This window comes from Megascapheus bottae, chromosome 11 (assembly GCF_031878675.1).
Source record: "Megascapheus bottae isolate mThoBot1 chromosome 11, mThoBot2.hap1, whole genome shotgun sequence".
NCBI lineage: Eukaryota > Metazoa > Chordata > Mammalia > Rodentia > Geomyidae > Megascapheus > Megascapheus bottae.
In genome coordinates, this window is record NC_143519.1 from 35,013,235 (window position 1) to 35,022,697 (window position 9,463).

Sequence of the window (9,463 nt, forward strand, 5' to 3'; positions counted from 1 at the left end):
ACCCTATAGCAAAATAAGTTGTGATATATCATCTTGCTTAGAAAATCATCTAAAATTAAGTCAGTGACAAATATTCTTCTGCTTAATTGTGCTTTTCAGTATGTTGCTTTATTTTTCATGAACCATAACAAAAAATGATTATATGTATTGAAGCATAAGGCTTGGTTTCCTTTGTCATTATCTATACTTTGCATATAACAAATATCATTAAGAGCTATAAAACTATACAGCCATGAGATTGGGCTCAGTGACCTGCCATCATAGTGAATTCAACAGATTGACTTTATGGAGCATACAAACAGGTTTTTTTTTTTTAATTTATAAGACCTTGCATTTGAATTAACTTATCTCAGGTTAAATCTAAATTATGCATATTTGCAAGCATTGTGTATCTATCTACGCATGTTGAGGAGTAAAGCTGTGTTTTTTTTCAGGAGTCATATAATTCTGAGACCAGAATCGGATTCATTGCAAACCAGACATTCTTTATTAGATTCTTGGAAATATATTTCTCATGCTGATGGAAAAATAAAAAAAAATAAGAATCCATCCAGATATAGTAAATGGAACCACTTCCCTTTTATCAGGTATCTATATTCCCCACTAGAGTATGAAAAATTAAGTATTCTTTTCATTTTCATATACTTCTTGTATCTTGAATAATGAGCATTCCTGAGGGAACTTTTAGCCTAATATCTGCATTCTAATAGAGCACATTTCTGTACTTGAGGCTTTGGAGCAATAAATGATATTTACCTGAGAAGAAGAAGGGTAAGAGATGCTTAGTAAACTCTTCGCACCTTTGGAAGTTCAGAAAGACTTTCAAGAGAATGTCAATCACCCTCTCTAAATTGCCTCTGCAGCAGCAGTGCTCACTGTCAGAAATGTTTGTGACATGTGTCACCGGAGCTATATTAAAAATAATAAACAAATGAAGTGTGAGGATGCTTAATTTAAAGAACATGACAGCAAACTCGTAATTGCCCTCACTGCTCACCAGCTCTTCAACAACTCCAGCTCTTGAACTGGAGGAAGCAGAGAACTTTGATTTCTAATGAATTTTTTTAGAATGTTTGGAACATTATTTTATACTATTCCAGGATATTTGCAAGTAGCTTAGTTTCAACATTTTAAGTCTATAAGGCTTGACTTGCACATGGATTGAGAACTATGATGACAATTTCTAACACTGTAAATAATAGCTAATGGTCTCAATATATATATATATATATATATATATATATATAATTAAAACACCAAGATGGCCCAAATTATCATATTAACTTTTTAGTCTCAGGTACTTTTCCAGAAACTCTAGTCTTTACCTGTGAAATAAATAGCCTGGCAATTAATTGTTCACTTCTTCCTTCACTTATATCAACGTTGATGAAATAAGGTTAAATAAATCAAGATAATATTGATGTTTGAACCATCATAATAGAGAAAGTAAAGTCTTTAGTTATTCATTTTCTAGCTATCAAATTTAATACAATTGAAGAAAGTAGTTATGTATAATCCAATAAGTTCCTGTTTGCAATTATATTAATAACATTAAATAATAAAAGTCACAGTTCCTAAATTCAGTAATCTCTTCTTACAGTAATGAGGAAGAAAACGTGGTAACTACAAAATATATAGAGGTTTCCACTCTGAGGATCTTTCTTCTGCTAACTTTGAAAATATTAGGTCATCATGTGAAAGAAAATTGTATATTATACGAACATATTGATGCTACGGTCTACTTAATCTTTTTGCAACAAATAGCTGTATTGTTGCATATCAAATTCTGAATCAAAAACTTAATACTTTTTCTGGTATAATTAAATAAGTTTATATTTATTCACAATGAGAGCATAATTTTTACATTCATCTTATAAATCTAACTATTGAGATTTTTCTGTGATTTTCTTTCAAATAAACTTTTTAATTTACCAATAATATGTGAGCCAAGTATTGTGGTAAAATTTTGATTCATAGGTTACACATAAAAGAAAAGCTAAGTATCTTTAAAATAGAACCAATGTTAGTCTATATATTTTACATGTGCTCACAGAAGCAAATTTTACATTTAATTATACTAAGTTCATGCTGACTGAATTTGCATAAAATTTTTCTCCACAATATCTCTGTAAAACAGTTACATTGAGTATTTCATCACATTATCTCATACCGTGATCAACGAGTATCTTTTAAGCTGGAATCCACAAAACAAACAAAATACATCTTCTTTCAGATTAAACAAGTCATCTTGTTACACTCCTAGTTGCCACTACTAACTGAACATAAAATTTGATGTTGAATTTCCTAGCTGTCAAAAAGAAACAAGAACAAAGAAAAACCAAGTATACCATTTCTTAATGGTAAGCAACCATTTTGCTTTCTTCCTCTAACAGGAGACAGAGTTTATAGTCTTGATTATTGATCGTCAACAAGCATTCCATGTATCACACTCGGTCAAAGCTCAACTCTGAGAAAATAATTCTGAGTGGCAACATTGATGCGGTGTGATTCAGCGTATAGATTAATATGATTTACCTTCATACAGCATTAGGATTTAGCCTCTCTATTAAGTGATCTTGTGAAGATACAATTTCTTTCCAAATGACATTTAACAGTAGCTAATAGCAGATTGAGTATGGCTCTTTAAAGACTTAACCAGCTGATTCTCCATTATCTGTTCAGATCAAATCCATGTGTATTGGCTATTGGATAAAAATACAAAAAAAAATGATGTAGTGAGAAAGAGACGTGAATACAGATGAGAGAAAAGCAGGAAAAAAATAGATTAAGGTACTTCTGCATATGTATGTCTGTTGGTGCTGAGGTTTGATCTCAGGCTTTAGACACCGTCCCTGACTTTCTTTTGTTCAAGCCTAGCACTCTACCATTTGTGATAAAGCTCTGTCTTCAGTTTTGGTAGTTTATTGGAGATAAGAATCTCATAGACCTTCTGACTCCTGCTGGCTTCCTGAGTCGCTGGATATTAGGCATGAGCCATAGGCATCCGGCAGAGGAAGGTAATTTTAATATAACAGATATGTTAGCCAGATATTTGTGGAAGGGTTAAGGCAAAATTCAGATGTTGGAGAATTAGGAAAAGTATCTGAACAAGCAACATTATGTTCCATGTAAATTGCTTTTCAATAATTTCCCTTTACATAATTAACAAAAATCTGGAAGATTAGACTATGGTGACAGCTAAAATGAATGCTGATTAATCATTCTGAATGAAACTCTAACCCTGATTTATAGGAAATATCTCTGAAAAATTTGATATTTCACCAGATAGTTCTGCTTAGTAATTGACTCTTTTTAGAACTACACCTGGATGCTTCATTGAATCTCAAAATACTTGCTTTATGTGAAGTCCTGATTGTTAGAAGTCATGAATTCTATTTTGATGCTGTTATAGTATCTTCCCAGTTGCCAAGGAGAAATGAAAACATATGAGAAAAGGTCATTTGCCGCTTGTGGACAATTAAGCATAAGCTATACATGCAGTCTGCAAGTTAGAATATCAGCCAAAGCCATGTGGACTAGTTGCTGTTTGTAAAATTGCTCCTCTATCTTACAGATATTTGTGATAGAGTTCATTTTACACTCTTGATTTTAGCATTCAATGAACCTTTCCTATTATTTGCTAATGCAGTATACATTCTCTCATTGCTTTTCTTAAGAAGATAACAGGGAGGAAAATTGTGGGAGGGGTGCTCTGATCAAAACTCACTGTATTCACAAATTGACATGTTGAATTAAAACCCTTTGCACAACTGCTTAAAGATAATAAAATGATTAAAATATTAATTATATGTATATTTGTAGGGGAAATTATATCACTTCTCAGATTTAATATTGTCTATCTCAGTTGCTTCCACTGTGATAATTCAGCAACCATGTTTTTAAGAGTTGTCTGTGTCTCAGACATTGAATAAAAGTATAAATATGCCACTTCTTGCCCACTAACTGATATTTAGATAAAAAATATGAAGAATCAAAACATGATTTCTGAGATTGGATATAATCCCTGATGTGGACACCACACACTCAGAAAATAAGGTTAGAAGAGACCCTGGAAATCATGGCTTTTCTTTTTGTACAAATTAGAAATTCAAGAAGTTAAGGGCTTTTCCCACTACCACCTAGTATGTGTGTAGCAGAAGCAATCGTTGAGCTTAGAGCACGGATTGTTTTCTCTTAAATATCACAGAGCTCATTTCCTCTACAGCATTGCATAAACCATTTGATTCAGGTCTTAACAAAGGAATTCAGTACTTTATGTTTCAAATTAACACCAGGATTTTGTTGTTGTTGTTTGCTTCTTCTTTCACTTTTATTTCTTGCTCCCTGTCCTCTATTCCTATCATTTCTGTTTTTTTTCATATATTTTAATTGTAATTAATAGAAGGGTTACATAATATTTGCCAAATAGAAGGTGCATTAATTTACATACATTGATACCCTTTCTCATGTCTTGGTCCCCATTTCCCTCCCCCCCCCGTCCCCACCCCTCATCTTGTTTTCTCCCCTTCCCTATCCAATTTCAAATTTGTAAATATCTTTCTTCCCTTTATTAAAAAGAAATCAATATGTAGTTTACCATAAATTATTGAGGCCAGGCAGGGGGAATTCAAATAACTGCATAACACCAAAGAGTTATCGATAAAAAACAGCTGACCCTGAAAAGTTACATCTTGATGATTTAAAGTTTAAATTAATCAGAAAAACAGAGGTGAAGGGCCAGATTGGCATTCCCCTCTGCAACAGCCTTCTTTCATCCCTATGCACTATTCGGACTAATTGCAAGGAGAACTCCATGTACAGGAGCAATGAGTAAGTGCAGTATGCATATTAATTTGGTAGAACATTTCCCCCAGTTACATTTGTGCTTGTGCTTTTTCTCCTCCTCCTCTCCTTTTAAATTAAAGGGGGGAAGAGCTTGGCCAAATAGTTCAAGACATCTAAAGAACACCAAATATGGCTGGGATCTCTAATTAATATGTGTTTTACAGAGAGGAATACTTGTACGTTGGAAAGCATTGGGGAGTTGGATGTTACTTTTGAAATACATTTTTAATTAATTTTTTTCCTTAATTGAGCATGCTGAAATTCCAGTAAAGGATGCCTATAAGTACTCCTTGGGGTGTAGAGGAGATCCATAGAGGTGTGGAGAAATATGTGAATTGAACTTAGTAACTCATTAATTCTTGCAACACCCTGGGAAGAAGATGGGAAACATCATACGTGAGCCCATGCTACAATTCACTCATGTAAAATGACCTTGGAGGAAATATGAATACTTTTGATGTCTCAGAACTAAAATCAGCTGAAGACAGTTTCTTTCCCACAATCATTTCCTCTTCCCAAGTTTTACCTCTCAAATGAAGCAGAATTGTAAGTATGGAAAACTCCTATATTCTTGTTCGTATGTTAGAGACAGATTGTCTAATAAAGACAAGTAGGATGTATGTTTTGGCTGTTATCAGGGAGATAATCGATATAGCATTATAGTGTACAAGGCATAGAGAGTGCTCTGTGGGAGACATAAAAATGTAGAAGTTGGTATCCTGTGTCACCATTTCTCTACATACCTGCTTTACATCTTATTACAATTCCCCCCCAAAAATGCAAGACTCTGGACCGCTTCCAATCTTTTCTTTAATACCTGACATTGATATCAAAACTGAATTTTCATTTAAAATACAAATGATTAGGTATTAAGTTTCACAGAGGAAATAATTTTGACTTTAGTGCCCACATGAACTAAATGGTCAGAAAGGAAACAGCTTGAAGTGGTTAAATGAACAGTGACAGATCATCACACAACATTTTTTGTTGAAATTTATTGATCATGTAAAGGTAATTGCATAGGCAAGATGGAATCAATATTTACTTATAAGCCAATCTCAACCTCCATTTTACAACTATAAGCTCTTAACCTAATCTTAACATCTCTTGTTGGATTATCATCCAAGAAACAATGACAAAAATCTGACATATGAATTCCAGATGTCAAAGCAAAATGAAATCCTTGAGACCAGATTTCATGGAAGCTGCTAATGTAACCAGGAAGATTTTATTTTGCCTACCAGCACCTTGAATTAGATTTAGGATTCCTGTCAATATAATTCACTGAGTATAAAAAAAACCATGTCTTCCTTTCCTCTTATAATCAGTGAGTAAGATGGAAAGGATTTACTAGTAAGAGACAGACCCAATATGTAGCATGATTGTTTCCTTTAACTCTGAACTTGAAACTTCTTTAAGGATGGCATTGATCTCATTCATTATTTGTCTGTGAATGTTGCCCACTAACTGCCATGTTGGTTAATTCTGAGGGTTAAACAGATGGATAAATAAAAGAATGTATTATATTGTCTCTGTAGTGATTAGTTGCATTTCATATTATCAGTGCTTCTGTGAACTATTTAGCACAGCCCATAAAAGAAGCACTAAAAGATTTGCATTTATGAATGAATAACTTTAGATAATTATTAGAATTGATCTTTTAAAGTTGCACAGCCTTCATCTGCTATGTTCAAATTAAAACTTGATTTTTTAAGTGTAATATATGTGGTTTTCTGCTAATATGACATTGCATACAATAGGATATCTGTACTGAATTAAAGAGTTTATCCCAGTCTTCCTATTTAGTTATTTTTTCTGTTGTGATTCTGTGCAGATGATGGAAGAGTGTTTACTTTTAAGAATTGATCACATTAACATAGATATTTTTATTCCAAATGCTAATATTAAAACTTCATCCACAACTCCTTAAAACACAATGTTATTTTCTTTATTAATTTGCACCATTTTATCTTTTTTAGGCCTCATCTTCTCTTATTTGATCTATAGTCTATTCAAGGAAACCTCTAAAACTTTTCCTTAAGTTCATAAATAAACTTAAATACCATGTCATACTGAGAATTACAAGTCTACTCTTCTTTTATTTTCTATTATGTTTTATTAAAGCAGTCTCATAGGATAAGACTAGAGCAATTCTAAGATATGGAAACAAGAGCTTTATCTTGTGTGATTGTTGCTCTTAATGTATTATGTTATTTCTCTTCTCTTTTTTGCCTGTGTGGTTTAACTCATGTTGTTACTGTATCTTACTTTATTACCTGGTATATTGCATATATGTTTATTTGTTTACTTGAAATAGGAAAGGGAAGGGGGAAAAACAAGATGAGGGGAGGGGATGAGGGAGGGAAATGGAGACAAAAACCTGAGAAGGGGTATCAATGTGTGAGAAATAATGCACGTACTACCTGATGAATGTAACTGAAACCCCTCTATATATTATCTGGATAATAAAAAAATCTAAAACACTCTCTTCTACAAGTGTATAGTTATCGCATGTCAAAAATATTATATGAGTAGAATTAGATATATGAATATTTTCTAAAGTTGATAGAAATAAATATTAAGTTAAAATGATAATCATCACAATAATGAAAATGGTAATTTTTGTTTGTATAGCACTGTACCAAGCAAGCTACTTTTGGGATAAAAGCAGAGGATAAATAAGTTAAAAAGATATGTATATATAGAAAGAAAATTACTGTGATATGTATATGTTAATTATATAAATATATTGTTTACATAATTTATATTAATAAATACATTTATTAGCTTCTAAGATTCTCCTAGCAGAGGGTCACAAAAGCTCACAATCTATGCACATATGACCATATAGGATGAGGCTAGGCAAAATGAACTCCAGGATATGAAAACAAGTCACTTTCCTTTGTGATTGTTGTTCTTAATGTCCCCTTATAGTTTATCTCATGTTGTTACCTTAGCAGACTTTGGTACCTAGTATACTGTATATATGTTTATTTGAAAGAGGGAAGGGAAAGGGAAAGCCAAGATTATTGGGAGAGAGTAGGGGGGAGAAGGATAGAGGAAAAACATGGAAGTTGTATCAACATTCAAGAAGTAATGTGCCCACTACCTGATGAACATAACTGTACCCTCTCCATATATCATCGTGGCAATAAAATACAGTTGAAAAATTAATAAATATATTTATTTAGTAAATCTACATAAACATATACTGCTGCATATATATTTTTGTATAATATGTATGTGTTTCATATAATATAATATTTAAATATATAATAAAACAATACATTGTATAATATATATTACATGTATTACATGTTTTATATATTATGCACATGTATGTATATACATGTTTCATATAATTTATAATACATATTATTCAATGCACCTTATTCTACATATAATTATACATAATATAATATGTTTTGTATTATATATACACACACATACACACACACAGCCCAGAATATATTCTGTGACTGCATAGATTGATATTTCTAGCTTTCTTAACTCATGAAATTTCAATGGGAATAATAGTATGCAATTCTGACATGTTTAAAATTTATAACAGATATCAAAGAGTTGGGCCTTTCATTGCCTTTTTTATTAAAACAGATAAGAATGGACTATAGGTTATGACATTTCCTTTCAATGAAAATTCTAAAAGTCTCTCTTAAATGCACAGATAACCTTCAATATCATATCACACTGGTCCTATGGAGAGGATCATTGTCCCTTCCTTTCTCTCACATAATGTACTTATCAAAGGTTGTAAAGTTTGTGAGAACATTTTACCAATAGGTACTTTCAGGTGGATCTTCTTGACATTAACAAACATAAATTACAACTTAAAACAACTATCAAAATTATTTTCAAAAAATACCTGATTTTGATCCTACCTTTTTTTTTATTTGCAATAACTTTCTTTCTTCCAAGATGTTCAAGATAATGGATTCAGGCTTCTTTCCTTTCGAATTCTTCTTTCTTTGGAGCTAGGTTGATCCATTCATCAAGATGGATGAAGGAAGAGAAATTCAAGGAACAATTTGAAATTCAGATGACCTTTTTATTTTGAGGCATGTCTCAGTATGTAGCCCATGTTCACTTTGAGCTAACTTTGTAGCCCTGACTGAAAGGTGAACAGAAGTTTATAGAGCACAAGTCTCCTATGAATGTGAAAATGAAACTTTGAAATACTATAATTAATCATAGTGGGCTAAGTTATACCTTTGAGTCTAGAAATATGAAAAACATGGATAAACAAATTTTATTTTAACTAATGAATTCATAGTTATAAGCATAACAATAAGCCAAGAATAACAGTTCTGAAATGCCTCAGACATCCTTTTACTGCTTAAAAGGAAGGATGTAAAATAATGGATGTTACATCTAAAGAAATTATCCTATTCCCGTCACCTAGTGGATGGGAAAAGAATTAAAAATGCAAGTATTTTACTTTGCATCTTAGAAATGTCCTATATGAAGGCATCAGAAGACATGTTGAAAGAACAAGAGGAATATATAGGATTTACATTAAAAAGGAAGTTGTAGGGGTTGGAGATTAGCTCAGTGGAAGGGCTCTTCAGTAGCAAGAGCAAGGGTCTGACTTTGGTCCTCA